This window comes from Oncorhynchus tshawytscha, linkage group LG03, assembly GCF_018296145.1.
Source record: "Oncorhynchus tshawytscha isolate Ot180627B linkage group LG03, Otsh_v2.0, whole genome shotgun sequence".
In the NCBI taxonomy this organism is placed as follows: domain Eukaryota; kingdom Metazoa; phylum Chordata; class Actinopteri; order Salmoniformes; family Salmonidae; genus Oncorhynchus; species Oncorhynchus tshawytscha.
In genome coordinates this window covers 71854995-71872738 of record NC_056431.1, presented here as the reverse complement: position 1 = coordinate 71872738, position 17744 = coordinate 71854995, and the positions used below count along the sequence as shown (strand labels likewise).

Genomic DNA, 17744 nt, shown 5'->3' with positions numbered 1-17744 from the left:
ACCCCAGGTGCAGCCTATCAAATGATCCAGCTGGACCCCAGGTGCAGCCTATTAAAGGATCCAGCTGAACCCCAGGTGCAGCCTATAAAAGGATACAGCTGGACCCCAGGTGCAGGCTATTAAATGATCCAGCTGGACCCCAGGTGCAGGCTATTAAAGGATCCAGCTGAACCCCAGGTGCAGCCTATCAAAGGATCCAGCTGGACCCCAGGTGCAGGCTATTAAAGGATCCAGCTGAACCCCAGGTGGAGCCTATTAAAGGATCCAGCTGGACCCCAGGTGCAGGCTATTAAAGGATCCAGCTGGACCCCAGGTGCAGCCTATTAAAGGATCCAGCTGAACCCCAGGTGCAGCATATTAAAGGATCCTGCTGGACCCCAGGTGCAGGCTATTAAAGGATCCAGCTGGACCCCAGGTGCAGCCTATTAAAGGATCCAGCTGAACCCCAGGTGCAGCATTTTAAAGGATCCTGCTGGACCCCAGGTGCAGGCTATTAAAGGATCCAGCTGGACCCCAGGTGCAGCCTATCAAAGGATCCAGCTGGACCCCAGGTGCAGGCTATTAAAGGATCCAGCTGAACCCCAGGTGCAGCCTATTAAAGGATCCAGCTGGACCCCAGGTGCAGGCTATTAAAGGATCCAGCTGGACCCCAGGTGCAGCCTATTAAAGGATCCAGCTGGACCCCAGGTGCAGGCTATTAAAGGATCCAGCTGGACCCCAGGTGCAGCCTATTAAAGGATCCAGCTGGACCCCAGGTGCAGCCTATTAAAGGATCCAGCTGGACCCCAGGTGCAGCCTATCAAAGGATCCAGCTGGACCCCAGGTGCAGCCTATTAAAGGATCCTGCTGGACCCCAGGTGCAGCCTATTAAAGGATCCAGCTGGACCCCAGGTGCAGCCTATCAAAGGATCCAGCTGAACCCCAGGTGCAGCCTATCAAAGGATCCAGCTGGACCCCAGGTGCAGCCTATTAAAGGATCCTGCTGGACCCCAGGTGCAGCCTATTAAAGGATCCTGCTGGACCCCAGTGCAGCCTATTAAAGGATCCAGCTGAACCCCAGGTGCAGCCTATCAAAGGATCCTGCTGGACCCCAGGTGCAGCCTATTAAAGGATCCTGCTGGACCCCAGGTGCAGCCTATTAAAGGATCCTGCTGGACCCCAGGTGCAGCCTATTAAAGGATCCAGCTGAACCCCAGGTGCAGCCTATCAAAGGATCCTGCTGGACCCCAGGTGCAGCTATTAAAGGATCCTGCTGGACCCCAGGTGCAGCCTATTAAAGGATCCTGCTGGACCCCAGGTGCAGCCTATTAAAGGATCCAGCTGAACCCCAGGTGCAGCCTATTAAAGGATCCAGCTGAACCCCAGGTGCAGCCTATTAAAGGATCCAGCTGAACCCCAGGTGCAGCCTATTAAAGGATCCTGCTGGACCCCAGGTGCAGCCTATTAAAGGATCCTGCTGGACCCCAGGTGCAGCCTATTAAAGGATCCAGCTGAACCCCAGGTGCAGCCTATTAAAGGATCCAGCTGAACCCCAGGTGCAGCCTATTAAAGGATCCAGCTGAACCCCAGGTGCAGCCTATCAAAGGATCCCGCTGGACCCCAGGTGCAGCCTATTAAAGGATCCTGCTGGACCCCAGGTGCAGCCTATTAAAGGATCCTGCTGGACCCCAGGTGCAGGCTATTAAAGGATCCTGCTGGACCCCAGGTGCAGCATATTAAAGGATCCTGCTGGACCCCAGGTGCAGCCTATTAAAGGATCCAGCTGAACCCCAGGTGCAGCCTATTAAAGGATCCAGCTGAACCCCAGGTGCAGCCTATTAAAGGATCCTGCTGGACCCCAGGTGCAGCCTATTAAAGGATCCAGCTGAACCCCAGGTGCAGCCTATTAAAGGATCCTGCTGACCCCAGGTGCAGCCTATTAAAGGATCCAGCTGAACCCCAGGTGCAGCCTATTAAAGGATCCAGCTGAACCCCAGGTGCAGCCTATTAAAGGATCCTGCCGGACCCCAGGTGCAGCTGAGGGGCTCAGCTCAGGGTCGGGACCTGTCCTGGCTGGCTCAGCAGCTCAGGAGGAGGCTCAGGAGACTATTAAAGGATCCAGCTGAACCCCAGGTGCAGCCTATTAAAGGATCTAGCGGGACCCCAAACCCACAGTGTCTCCTCACCATAAATTAGCTTTACAATGTAAAATCATGGCCCCCTGTCGCAACCATGACATCAATTAAGTGTCACATAATTCCCTCCCTGTTCTCTTTCCTGGTCGCACATGGACCAGCTTAGCAAAGTTAGTATCAAACAGTTGCCTGTTGAGTCATTTTTGTGAGGTACAATAGTGTTTTTTATTTAGCGGTTTCCAAGGCCCTTACAGTATGTGCCATCTTTGGTTAAACAAATGTTTTCATTTTTTAGTGAATATCATCTACCTGCTGTTTTAGTTAACATCCTGAATAAGATGCATGAACCAATCAAATCTCAGGCCGGTATTTATTCATTTGTAAATATGGGTAGTGCTTTCAGAATTGCATTTGATTTTTACAGCAGCACGTCTCACAAGGAGGAGGATGATACATTTAAAAGTGGTTTATGTTGTTGCGGCGCTGGGTGAATTCTCAGCCAGGTTTGCCATAAGAACTGAGTGGACCATGCCACCGCACTGCCAGTTTCTAAAACTGTTTTACTGCAAATAAATAAACGATAGTGTCAGTAGAAACTAATAGGGAGCACATATTATTTGATTTATTTAATTTGATAGTTATTTCTTATCCGTATCTGTCACACCCTGACCATAGTTTGCTTTGTATGTTTGTATGTTTTGTTTGTTCAGGGTGTGATCTGAGTGGGCATTCTATGTTGGATTTCTAGTTTGTCTGTTTCTGTGTTTGGCCTGATATGGTTCTCAATCAGAGGCAGGTGTTAGTCATTGTCTCTGATTGCGAGCCATATTTAGGTAGCCTGTTTTGTCATTGTGGGTGTCTATGTCTAGTTGCATGTTAGCACTATGTTTCATTAGCAGTCGCGGTCGTTTGTTAGCTTGTTCAGTTTACGTGGTGTTTTTCGTCATTCAATAAAAGAATGCATTCATACCACGCTGTGCTTTGGTCTGCTTCATACGACAAACGTGATAGTATCAAACACAACGTCAGGTACCGCCAGCCATTGTGCTGTCCTGTGGGTGTCTTAAAGTGGTGTATTCCCTAGTTGCCATAGATATTACCATTATTCATCATTGGAAAGGAAAGGGGAAACCTTGTCAGTTGTACAACTGAATGCATTCAACTGAAATGTGTCTTCCGTATTTAAGCCAACCCCTCTAAATCCGAGAGGGGCGGGGGGCTGCCTTAATCGGAAATAACCGGCGCCGGGGGAACAGTGAGTTAACTGCCTTGCTCAGGGGCAGAACAACAGATTTTTACCTTGGCAGTTAACCCACTGGCCAGCAACCTTTCAGTTACTGGCCCAATGCTCTAACCACTAGGCTATCTGCTGCCCCATTGGACAAACCTTTGAGTTTAAATGGAGCTGTGGATTTTCAAAGAGTCCCAGAGAGACAGAAACTATTTCCGGAAGCCATGGCATCTAAATGTAGAACCATCATGATGTTCTTGGGAGCAGGCAAATTGTAACAGGATCTTTCAACGACACACAAACATGTAACCTGGGTGTCGGATGTCAATCAGTATTTTGTTCTTGTAGCTTTTTCATGGTATGCACACACTCTCACACCCTTACTCTTACAATAAGTACCATTCCATACACACCTTTTCCAGATCATTGCCATTTAGTTATTTACCAGTCTAGACTGTATGAACACAGGAAATGCTAATCACAGCTTAAATATGTCGTCAAAGCTAAAACAATAGGTGTGTATAAGGGATAAGGATCAAGACAAGTTCCTGCATTAGCTTTTTGTTTTCATATTGTTGGAGGAGTTGTGTTTAGACATGGTCACCAAGTCTGAACTGTAGAACATACATATTATAATGGTGATATCGCTTCCAATTGAGAAATAGACACCCATCTAGACTACACTAAATACACCTGACTGCCTCGACAAGTGAGGCGAAATGAATGCAATCATGTGTAGCATATAGCCTGCAGCTCAACACAAGCAAATAAAATGTAACATTTCTCACACTTGATAAATTCAAAGAGTAATTAGTGTGCGTAAAGTAAGCAAATATTGAGGGGTATCATCAACCGCCATGCCTCTTTCACACCCAAGGCCAACCTTACATGAATGAGGTGCATGTTGGTACTGGATGACAAAATGACTACTGTGCACAACGTGGACACGAATACAAAGAGTTAGGTGGGTGATGTAATGATCGTAATCTTGATTATATCCGCTGTTGATGTACGTGTGATTGATTTTGTGAAGGATTTATCTCCTCAATCTATGAATGGATTATCAGCATGGAGTGTTTACATTGAAATGTGAGTACACATAACAAAGTATGGGCTTATTTTCACAGTTTACAAATGGTAATGTGTAAATAAACGTGGCGATGTGAACGAGGTCAAAATATGAATCTATATTCAAAGCCTTTAATACTGCTTCGCCGATGCAGACTGCAGATGATCTCTGCGGGTTTATAATGTAAGGGATGCACAAGTCCGCCATAACTGTCAACACTTTTCGATTGATAACGTATGTTTTGACAGTGTGTTTATATCGTATGGGATCAAATTCTGCATGGCCCCTGATTTAGACCAAGCAGACATTAGACATATTTTGCTGTATGTAAAGAATCGGCACCACTGTATTCTGTAAGGCCTAGGATTTACACCTTCACCTCAAACCTCATCATCTGCAGTAATAATATATTATCTTGAAGTACACATGTGCCTAGTTATATCTGCTGCCTAACAGTAAGTAAAACCATAAAACCATACACTCAGAAATGAGTACTTCCCAAACCCTGACTGTTAGAGCTAGTAAAACCATATGGAAGTGGAGATACATAGATATTTGTAGCTTTACAGTTTGTATTACTCCGCATGGTATCAAAGCAACTAAGGACACCACTCCAGTTTATGCCACTTAATGTCTTCTTCAATTGAAGCTAACAAAATAGTATTTAATTATACTGAATGTTTTTCTACGGCAAACTTTTTCCAGGATATTTTAAGGTGATTAACGTTTTGCTTGTACTTGCTTGTACTTGCTTGTACTTGCTTGTACTTGCTTGTACTTGCTTGTACTTGCTTGTACTTGCTTGTAGTTGCGAAATAATATCATTGCTTTGGCGTTCTGTCTAACAAAAGCCTAACATGATCAAACTGTCGTCAGTTTCGTCCCTTTCCATTACAACCTTGAATAAATGAACAAGAAATAAACAACCAAACATCAAGTCAACAACAGTCATGAATGTGGTTAATGAACCATCATCTGTTGCATAGTACGATGAGTATACCAAACATTAAGAACACCTTACTAATATTAATTTTGCACCTATTTTGCCCTCAGAACAGCTTCAATTCGTTGGGGAATTGACTCTACAAGGTGTCGAAAGCATTCCATAGGGATGCTGGCCCATGTTGACTCGAGTGCTTTCCACAGTTGTGTCAAATTGGCTGTATGTCCTTTGGGTGGTGGACCATTCTTGATACACACGGGAAACTGTTCAGTGTGAAAAACCCAGAAACATTTGTCTTGCCCATTCACCCTCTGAATGGCACTTATACACAATCCATGTGTCATTTTTCTCGAGGTTTAAAAATCATTATTTAACCTGTCTCCTACGCTGATTGAAGTGGATTTAACAAGTGACATCAATAAGGGATCATATCTTTCACCTGGATTCACCTGGTCAGTTTATGTCATGGAAAGAGCAGGTGTTCTTAATGTTTTGAAACACTCAGTAGTTTGGTATTTGGTATTTTATTAGGATTAGGATTGCGATATAGGCCAGTATATTGTAGCAAAGTAGTTGACATTGAGAAATGCCAGTATATTGTAGCAATCAGCAAGGCAGTGCAGCTGTCTACAAAGAGAGCAGCCTTTCCACGTGACCTCTGTTACGCATACTTCACACACACACACACACACACACACACACCTGAAACCGCTTAGCCTTATCAGGGGATGACTACTGACGGCTCCTCCATGTACACACACACACACACACACACACACACACACACACACACACACACACACACACACACACACACACACACACACACACACACACACACACACACACACACACACACACACACACACAGTGGAAGGGCCATGAAGGCTTTCTCCCCTCCTCTCAGCAATCCATCTTTGCTTGGTAAACAGCCCTTTACACAGAGTGAGGGATGGTGTAAGATTAATGTTAATGTTAATGTTAATGTTAATGTTAATCATGAGATCTCTACCCCTCAGGCCTCTTGTTAACACCAGGTCTTCGACTACCTCCTTATCATGGTCATTCGTCCCTTCAGTGGTAGTTGTTATGGTTGGGATGTGGTGGATGGACTGGACACATACTGTACAGCTGTAGTTCGCCAACTGACTACCGTGGGACAGAGGCACTACTTAGACCGGACACACAGAATGCAGTCGAAGTGGAAGATGTATCTGTCCTTTCATCTGTGGGTGTTGGCGTTCTGCCTAAACCATGTGTCTTCTGGAGTCAGCCACTTTATCTGCAAATCAATCACATTTCTTAATGTAGCAGCATTTTAGAAAGATCTGAGCCTGGACCCCAGGTGGATTGTGTGAATACACTGGGTATTCCAATTGGACATAGTGAATCCATTTGTCTTCAAAGCATTAGCTACACAATTGTAGGCTGAAATTTAAATTGGCCACAGCGAATTGTATTTTATTTGCAATGACTGCTGTTGAGTCCGATAGGCTCTCAGTTAAAATGAACCAAGCAGTGAAAATGACAGATCTCACTTAAAAACAAAAGCCAATAAATGTTGGGGTAAACTCATTGTCAGACAATTCTGCTCTAAGGACGCATCAGCAAAACTTTCACATGGGAGCATGACATGAATGTGACGATTGTGCAAATTCTTCAGGATAACAACGGAATACATTAAACACCTGTAGACTACATGCAGAATGAGGTTGTTCCTTTTACAACTCAATTGTCTTCTCAGAATGTTCCATCTTTTGGTCAATGTTTTCTCTGTAGTCCCAGTCCTTCGCTAAGTAATTCAAATGTACTGTTCAGGGGTGAAAAAAACCTGAGGCAGTGTGACATAAATCCGACTGTTCCTCTGATACGACTAACCCCCCTCAACCTTTATTGAAAGTTTGACATCAAAGAAGTGCCTCTGGTTGGTGATTCATATGCTGTCATGATACGATAGACACTCATGGAACTCATTCTGGCTAGCTTTTTGACGAGGTATAGGCACTATGGTTACTCACACATGAAAGAGCCAGAGCACGTGTGTCACCCCTGAGAATGGAGCCACTCGTTAGGTAGACACTGTTACTCGGACATAACTTCAACCGTATTGGTTTTACTCTTTGTATGAAGACAAGTGTCTCTGAGACTGCTGCACTGCACTATGGCCGCTCATTGTTTGAGTTGGTCTGCTTTCACTTTAGCAAATGCAATCAGTCAATGTGGTAGCTGAATCTCATCATTTTTTCCTGACTGATTAACAGAAGCTTTTTGGAAATATAGAACATATTTTCTTTGATAATGGTTTGATGTGCAATTCATACAGCGTCTCGTTCCATCTAGTTGATTTGAAATAAAACTTTTTTTTTAATGGATTGTCCACATAATCAAACAAAAGTATGTGTGTTTGAGGCCTGGATGCAGCACTTATTCCACACGGACCAGAGCCTCTGTGTTTGTGCTCTGTGTTACAATGCAGTACATGCTTTCACGTATGAATCATTACGCTGGGTGTTTAGAGTCAAGTCTCAGGGCTGATGGGTGGAAGAAGTCTCTCTCTCTCACACACACACACACAGCATTTGCCTGGTCTGACGTGTAGATGAGGAGCTGGCCCCGACTGGACCCAACGGGGTGTGTTTTGGGTTACGCACTCTACACTCTTCTGAGTCATAGGTCATAACCCCTGGGAGGAGGTAGAAGGGAGTGCTTCTTTTCTCTAACGTTTGTCTTGGATGCACCAGGCTGTAGTCCAGCCGTCAGACACTAGCAGGACAGCTGGTGGAGACTGACCAGCGCAGTTCCTGGAGAAAAGAGTGAGAACCGGCTTTAAATGTTCAGGGCGGATAGTTTGTCACCTCCCCTGTGTGTGGTGGAGGTCCTCCAAGAAGTTGTTACAGTAGACTTTTCCTCTGTGAAACAGAATCCCTTCATTTATTTCAGAGTGCACATTTAATTAGTATGACACAATGACAGGGTGCCGAGGACGGAGCCAAGTGGCGCGCCCATATATGGATTCCGGACATACCAGTGGTGTCGGGCAATAATATTTGACGGACCCTGGAAAATCCTGGAGGCTAAGCTGTCAGTTTAGACACCACAAACAGGTTTCCAACCAACTAAGGAACAGAGGAACTCCCATTGGATCAGATTCTTTCCTGAGTGGTTTTCCCAAATCAATGTTATACCAGCTAATGAGGCCCAGACTTTTAAAATGTATATAACAAATAACAAAATGCCAAGCCCATTTACTAAAGGCCCTACGATCAACAACATAATAATGTCAATCTTAAGGAAAATAACTCATTGGAATTGCTGGACCCTTTTCTTCCCATGAATTTGTAGGGTGAGAAACAAGACAAACTCTCTCCCACTTTCCCAGGCCTGTGAACCATGTGGACAGACAGACAAACACTGTGTTCATACCGACAGACTGAGAGCACGTGTGAAAATGACACTTCCCCTGAGCAGCCATCACATAGCAAGTCTCTCAAAGCCTGCGCCAAGATCAATTTCCATCAAAGGTCCAGTGGGACCAGTATCCCGCCATTTCTTGGAGACGAGTCAAGTCTTCCTTGAAGTGAAGGGAGCCAGGCTGTAAATGTATTATCTATAACAGAAGACATTACAGAGTTTTGTCATGTTTGTGTAGAGGTTCTCAAGGTCTTGTCACCATGGGCGAAATACAAAATGAAGCTTTCGTTGTCTTGCAATCCAAAATACACAAATGTAATTATTTCAACCCCTGACATCCATGTACTGTGACTACCTCCCTGGCATTTATAAACGTTTCATATTAAATTGAGGCCCACAGTTTCTTTGGACGGGATTTAAGACCGCAATTATTAGCTGACTCAGTGAATTATTTTTTAATGGCTATCAGACTTTCACCAGACTTTAACGACGCGGGGTATGACACTGTCAGTAAAGGTTTTTTTCCGGGTGTGTGTACCGTTAGTGCAGTCAAGCATATCAAACCGGACCCCCTCCTATAATGCTTTGTGAATGACTTATAGTCAAAACACACAGTATGTTGATGTCATGTCCCGAAATGAAACATATCTGTCAATAAAGTTATTGGTGTACGGCACCTTCCACACACTAAAACATGTAACATCAAGTATTACACCAGTCAAAGAGATTGGAAGCGTACAAATAGCCCCCTGGCTTTATATCCTACAGACTTCACCTGGGCATGGTGTTAGACAAGCAGGTCTATCCCAGTCTTTCACACCTCTTCAACCTGATTGAGAGAGCAAGAGACAGAGGGAGGGAGAGAGAGAGATGGGGAGAGAGAGAGAGAGAGAGAGAGAGAGAGAGAGAGAGAGAGAGAGAGAGAGAGGGAGGGAGGGGGGGAGAGAGAGAGAGAGAGAGAGAGGGAGGCAGAGAGAGCGCAACAAAGCCCCTTAAATTGAAAAATTGAAATTGAAATTGAAAATTGAGAAAGCGAGAAACACCCATTATAATGATGACATCTTACACTGGCCCTCCATGGCCTCGAACCCTGGGAGTAGGCGGCTTCACTTCCCCTCGCAGCATGCACATCCCTGTGTTTTCCCATCATGATGTCATCACAATGTCACCCGCCAGGAGCCTGCTCCTTTCAGCTTTCAGGAGGTCAGCAGGCAAACAATTGAAAAGAAAAACAGCATGGAAAGAGGGAGGGAGGGGAGAGAGAGAGAGAGAGAGAGAGAGAGAGAGAGAGAGAGAGAGAGAGAGAGAGAGAGAGAGAGAGAGAGAGAGGGGGGCCTGAAAACACAAACAGACAGTGCAGGAAGGGAGCGAGAAAGAAAGTGGGAGAGTGAGTTATTTCCTCTAGGGTTTGTTTAAGAGAATAGGACACTCCTCTGGATGCTTTGATATGCCTGGGACTTTCTTGTTGGGGGTTTGATGAGAGTCCATCTCATGTCTCTCTTTGGTAGGGTGCTGTTGGGGTTTTGATGAGAGTCCAGCCCATGTCTCTCTTTGGTCAGGTTCTGTTGGGGTTTTGATGATAGTCCAGCCCATATATCTCATTGGTCGGGTTCTGTGGACTTTAAGATTACATATACAGTTTGAGTTGCTATAAGGGGATGTCCTGAAAAGGAAAGCAAAGGGAATATTGGATTTCGGCCTGCCGTATTCAGATTAAAGACAACTGCAAATTTCAACTGGCCCTTCCTTTTCTCAACCTAAAGAACTACTGTTTTCTTTAAAGTTGTATTGCGTGGATATTATGAATTATCATCTTAAACATTTATCTAAAGTGATAATTTTGTATGCCGATTTCATTTTTTAAAATGTTATATTTCGAATGTAATTGGAAAAGTATATTTCCGCAACTATGACTATTTAATAGAATGGCTCATTCAATTTTTCCTCTGTTAAATTGATAGGCTCATATCATGTACTATATAGCTTGGAGTTACATGACTTGCAACAATTTAACGGTTGGTACCCAAATGTACGCCATTGTCTGCCCAGACTGTATTATATGGAATCATAGGATGTCTAAGGCTGTCTTATGTTGTTGCAAGTCAAAGGCATTAAAGATCCTTCAGTAAATGTTCTTTGCTCCCATAAGACAAGTGAATATACTCCTGCGTGACTGCACAGGGGAGATAACTTATGGGCTTGGACATCAGATCCAGGAAATATATGGTACCCTTTGACCTGGCATACCTAGCAGAAGTTTAACTCTGGATATAACAACGGGCTGAGGCCAATTCTGGATGAGACCTGCCTTTAAAAGGCTTCCACCAGCACCCTCTATATCCCATTTGATACATAGTGTTTTGCAAGTCTACCCATGTTTGCTCTTGATTTAAGACCCAAGGCTTGTTTGAAGCCAAGAGACACGAATGGGATACAGAGAGAGGTCCCACAATTCAGCCAAGATAAAAAGCAGACAGTGAGGTTGTACTCCAATGCCTGCAAATGTATGAGAAAATTGGTACTGAACCTGGCAGTGAGCCTCATTTACACAGGTATAGTGTGTACCTAACTACCAAACTCAAAGTTAGGTTAAGACAAAATCGGTCTTGCCCTGACTACAACACCTGGGCTACCATTCTTCAAAAACGTACAAGAAGAGAGTGTACAATCAGGATATTAAATCTGAGCCCTAGATCAGAGAGATGCTGTGGTAGGAGACACAGATGTAAACTGGACAAAAGAGAGACAAAGCTGTTTTGAAACTAGCATGACTAGCATGGCTTACGTAGATTCCAATGGTCAAATGACAGCATTGTGTTTCTGAGAATTTACATAAACTTTGTCAGGCCACAATCTGTATGATGAATCCAAATATGTGTTCAACAATTAAATTGTACTAAATTGTTGTTCTAAGTTGTTGTGATAGTCTTTTTGAAGATCCTACGTCTCTGATCTTACTCCCGAAAAGAACTGCATGTTCAATACAGTATGTTCGCTGTGGAAACTCACAGGTATTAGTCAGATTACATCACTTGTTTGTAATTGGAGCTATAAGTACCTTGCTGCACAAGGTTCTCAGACTATCGATAGAAGCATCATTATCGCCTGTTTATGAGCCCATCTTACCTTGGGATAATGAGAGTTCCTAATCACTCCCAACATCACTCGATTAACTGGAATACAACCAACTAATCTGGAGAGAGAAAGTAATGAAAACCCAAATTAGGAAGGGTTTTAATGAGAATAGTAAATGTAGGCTAACTTCGAAACTGCATGTGTGTTGGAGGGTTTGAATTAAGAAACCCTTCTCACCTTAAACCAGAAGTTTACGTTGAGAAATGCAGAGTCGGCGCAATCAGATTGTCTCCCTCTCCCCCGCCTTACCACAAACCACATGCTGCAAGCCTTTAGAAAACACCTGTCCCCTCACCATTCAGCCAACCGAACATTGAGCAATCGCACAAAACCCCATTATGTTGGAGCCAGAGTAATTTACAAGCTGGATCAGATATACCTAGAGCCTCGGCTCTAATCTCTGCCCAGAATCACTCAGGCATTCAAACCCTCATTGCCCCTATTCTTGTCAGCTGCTAAAATAAAATAATGTATATAGTGTTTCACCATTGAGTCTATTCCCAGCTAGAACATTTAGTTCCTTGGAAGTTGTGGAACTGTATGTTTTTGTTTGAAGAAGTAACATTTTGCCTTTCCTGGGAACGTTTATCTTTAGGTTGCAGGGAGATTCTAGGAGCATTTTACTGGAAGGTTTTATTAACCCTAATGACAGGTTATTTGGAGGTTTTATTAACCCTGAGAACAGAAATTACAGGTTATTTGGAGGTTTTATTAGCCCTGAGAACGGAAATTACAGGTTATTTGGAGGTTTTATTAAAATCTGAGAACAGAAATGACAGGTTATTTGGAGGTTTTATTAGCCCTGAGAACAGAAATTACAGGTTATTTGGAGGTTTTATTAGCCCTGAGAACAGAAATTACAGGTTATTTGGAGGTTTTATTAGCCCTGAGAACAGAAATTACAGGTTATTTGGAGGTTTTATTAGCCCTGAGAACGGAAATTACAGGTTATTTGGAGGTATTATTTAAATCTGAGAACAGAAATGACAGGTTATTTGGAGGTTTTATTAGCCCTGAGAACAGAAATTACAGGTTATTTGGAGGTTTTATTAGCCCTGAGAATGGAAATTACAGGTTATTTGGAGGTTTTATTAGCCCTGAGAACAGAAATTACAGGTTATTTGGAGGTTTTATTAGCCCTGAGAACAGAAATTACAGGTTATTTGGAGGTTTTATTAGCCCTGAGAATGGAAATTACAGGTTATTTGGGGGTTTTATTAGCCCTGAGAACAGAAATTACAGGTTATTTGGGGTTTTTATTAGCCCTGAGAACAGAAATTACAGGTTATTTGGAGGTTTTATTAGCCCTGAGAACAGAAATTACAGGTTATTTGGAGGTTTTATTAACCCTGAGAACAGAAATTACAGGTTATTTGGAGGTTTTATTAACTCTGAGAACAGAAATGACAGGTTATTTGGAGGTTTTATTAACCCTGAGAACAGAAATGACAGGTTATTTGGAGGTTTTTGAATAACTTCCTTAAAACTTTCACAGGATGTTTCCAATAAGACTTTTAATAACACTGCTAGCTTATTTTCGGTTAACTTTTTGAACTCCAAGCACAGATAGATTTTTTTTTTACTGTGACATGGCTTATTTGAGATTTTAAGTAGTCCACTGCTCCACCAGGATGTAGCAAGCAGTCCATGTTTTTACGCATACAAAGCTGTTCATTTTAGTCTATTCAAACAGAACCAATTTCAAAGGGAAACAAGCACTCATTATTAAGATCAGGTGTGGCCAAATAGTGTCGGCGGCCAACACACCTGAACACACTTAAGAAGATAGAAGATAGAGTTCTGTTGATGGTGAGAACGAAATGTATATGTTTCAAATAACATTCTTAGAACGTTCTCTGAAGGTTTGTTTTTATCGTCCCAGTCAGTATTAGATAGAACGTAGCGTCCTCGCCCACCGGTGGGAAAGGTTTCTCCATTGACTCACAGCAAAAACTTTACCTTGTTTTCTTGTTGTCTGCTTGTTTTAATCAAATATAAAACTACATTTAAAAAAAGTACAACATGTCTAAAGATTCATTTTCAATATTTCCTGCTACCAACGGTTCTCACTTCTTAGAAAAGCATAATAATGTCAAATCAAATCAAATCAAATCAAATCAAATTTTATTTGTCACATACACATGGTTAGCAGATGTTAATGCGAGTGTAGCGAAATGCTTGTGCTTCTAGTTCCGACAATGCAGGAATAACGAGCAAGTAATCTAACTAACAATTCCAAAAAAACTACTGTCTTATACACAGTGTAAGGGGATAAAGAATATGTACATAAGGATATATGAATGAGTGATGGTACAGAGCAGCATAGGCAAGATACAGTAGATGATATCGAGTACAGTATATACATATGAGATAAGTATGTAAACCAAGTGGCATAGTTAAAGTGGCTAGTGATACATGTATTACATAAGGATGCAGTCGATGATATAGAGTACAGTATCAACGTATGCATATGAGATGAACAATGTAGGGTAAGTAACATTATATAAGGTAGCATTGTTTAAAGTGGCTAGTGATATATTTACATCATTTCCCATCAATTCCCATGATTAAAGTGGCTGGAGTAGAGTCAGTGTCATTGACAGTGTGTTGGCAGTAGCCACTCAATGTTAGTGGTGGCTGTTTAACAGTCTGATGGCCTTGAGATAGAAGCTGTTTTTCAGTCTCTCTGTCCCAGCTTTGATGCACCTGTACTGACCTCGCCTTCTGGATGACAGCGGGGTGAACAGGCAGTGGCTCGGGTGGTTGATGTCCTTGATGATCTTTATGGCCTTCCTGTAGCATCGGGTGGTGTAGGTGTCCTGGAGGGCAGGTAGTTTGCCCCCGGTGATGCGTTGTGCAGACCTCACTACCCTCTGGAGAGCCTTACGGTTGAGGGCGGTGCAGTTGCCATACCAGGCGGTGATACAGCCCACCAGGATGCTCTCGATTGTGCATCTGTAGAAGTTTGTGAGTGCTTTTGGTGACAAGCCGAATTTCTTCAGCCTCCTGAGGTTGAAGAGGCGCTGCTGCGCCTTCCTCACGATGCTGTCTGTGTGAGTGGACCAATTCAGTTTGTCTGTGATGTGTATGCCGAGGAACTTAAAACTTGCTACCCTCTCCACTACTGTTCCATCGATGTGGATGGGGGTGTTCCCTCTGCTGTTTCCTGAAGTCCACAATCATCTCCTTAGTTTTGTTGACGTTGAGTGTGAGGTTATTTTCCTGACACCACACTCCGAGGGCCCTCACCTCCTCCCTGTAGGCCGTCTCGTCGTTGTTGGTAATCAAGCCTACCACTGTTGTGTCGTCCGCAAACTTGATGATTGAGTTGGAGGCGTGCATGGCCACGCAGTCGTGGGTGAACAGGGAGTACAGGAGAGGGCTCAGAACGCACCCTTGTGGGGCCCCAGTGTTGAGGATCAGCGGGGAGGAGATGTTGTTGCCTACCCTCACCACCTGGGGGCGGCCCGTCAGGAAGTCCAGTACCCAGTTGCACAGGGCGGGGTCGAGACCCAGGGTCTCGAGCTTGATGACGAGCTTGGAGGGTACTATGGTGTTGAATGCCGAGCTGTAGTCGATGAACAGCATTCTCACATAGGTATTCCTCTTGTCCAGATGGGTTAGGGCAGTGTGCAGTGTGGTTGAGATTGCATCGTCTGTGGACCTATTTGGGCGGTAAGCAAATTGGAGTGGGTCAAGGGTGTCAGGTAGGGTGGAGGTGATATGGTCCTTGACTAGTCTCTCAAAGCACTTCATGATGACGGATGTGAGTGCTACGGGACGGTAGTCGTTTAGCTCAGTTACCTTAGCTTTCTTGGGAACAGGAACAATGGTGGCCCTCTTGAAGCATGTGGGAACAGCAGACTGGTATAGGGATTGATTGAATATGTCCGTAAACACACCGGCCAGCTGGTCTGCGCATGCTCTGAGGGCGCGGCTGGGGATGCCGTCTGGGCCTGCAGGCTTGCGAGGGTTAACACATTTAAATGTCTTACTCACTTCGGCTGCAGTGAAGGAGAGACCGCATGTTTCCGTTGCAGGCCGTGTCAGTGGCACTGTATTGTCCTCAAAGCGGGCAAAAAGTTATTTAGTCTGCCTGGGAGCAAGACATCCTGGTCCGTGACTGGGCTGGGTTTCTTCCTGTAGTCCGTGATTGACTGTAGACCCTGCCACATGCCTCTTGTGTCTGAGCCGTTGAATTGAGATTCTACTTTGTCTCTGTACTGGCGCTTAGCTTGTTTGATAGCCTTGCGGAGGGAATAGCTGCACTGTTTGTATTCAGTCATGTTACCAGACACCTTGCCCTGATTAAAAGCAGTGGTTCGTGCCTTCAGTTTCACACGAATGCTGCCATCAATCCACGGTTTCTGGTTAGGGAATGTTTTAATCGTTGCTATGGGAACGACATCTTCAACGCACGTTCTAATGAACTTGCACACCGTATCAGCGTATTCGTCAATGTTGTTGTCTGACGCAATACGAAACATCTCCCAGTCCACGTGATGGAAGCAGTCTTGGAGTGTGGAGTCAGCTTGGTCGGACCAGCGTTGGACAGACCTCAGCGACCAACAAATGTATGGCTTTCCTTGGGGCGGCAGGTAGCCTAGTAGTTAGAGTGTTGGGCCAGTTACCAAAAGGTTGTTGGATCGAATCCCTGCGCTGAAAAGGTAAAAATCTGTCTTTTTGCCCCTGAACAAGGCAGTTAACCCACTGTTCCCTGGTAGGCTGTCGTTGTAAATAAGAATGTTTTTCTTAACTGACTTGCCTAGATAAGTAAAGGTTAAAAAAAATCAATGAAGCCTCTTCATGACTAGCTACCGACTGGAACATTAAGCCAAGACCAACAAACTGACTATACAGCTACAATTAGTGAGTTGAGTTACAAATGGACTATACTAAACAAGTTTAATGTCTTTCCTGTGATGAAATATTTTCCACACACATAGCTACGTGTAGCCTATTTGGACACGCGTAGCCTATTTGCGTCCCCAGATTTCCCACTCTCCCACGGCCAAATAGCCTGAAGCTGCAGGGCTCTTCTCGCAGGCTCTATTTCCCTACATGGGAGCATTGCAAACCATTGGTCAGGAGTTTTGACCTGGTTACATGTACATTGAACAACACAGCAGCTATTTGGTATGTTTTGTTATTACTGTATAATGAAAAAAAATACTACAAAGTTGGCTATTTTACAATCGGAGGCAATGGGAAATAATGTTTATTTTCCCCAAAATGTGGGCGTGGTCAAGGGGAATTCCTTATTATTATGTGAATATGGACTCGGAGTATGGAATGTTCTGAGAATGGAATTTAGAGCTTATTGAAATTAATGTGTACAATTATTATTATTTTTACCAGAATATTGCCAAGAAATGACAGAAACGACAACCATACATTATCTGATCATTCTGAGAACATTGCTTAAGCCTCCCAAAATGTTGACATTAACCCTTAATAGAATTCTACAATGCTGCTGTAGAATAGATAAAGATAAAGTTAATTTTCTCTCAGATTTAAAACAAACGGACATAGCTCAAAAACGAAGGACAAATAACAATTACAAGTTAACCTAGTTTTATAGAGCACAATCTCTTCTTTAATATGACACCACATACATATCAATAGGAATAACAATTTAATATGACACTACATCCATATCAATAGGAATAACACACATTTTGTATTCCATTGTGTAAAGACACTCACTATCAAAAAACAACTAACACTCAACACAACAAAAAATACTAGAGTATTTATATTGTAGTAAAAATATACCAAGTATATCAAAATATACCAAGTATAATATATTATACTTATAAATATTATTTTCCACATAAATAA

At 43.4% G+C, this 17744-nt stretch overlaps 1 long non-coding RNA gene across 1 annotated transcript; it reads right to left on the bottom strand.

The window, feature by feature from the left end:
* Window positions 1–6802: 6802 nt before the first annotated feature.
* On the bottom strand, window positions 6803–9995 carry LOC121846264. The gene is made up of 3 exons (XR_006083160.1): window positions 9835–9995; window positions 9544–9597; window positions 6803–8964 (listed from the first exon to the last, which is right to left on the bottom strand). It is a non-coding gene; the product is annotated as an uncharacterized LOC121846264 (long non-coding RNA).
* Window positions 9996–17744: the final 7749 nt, after the last annotated feature.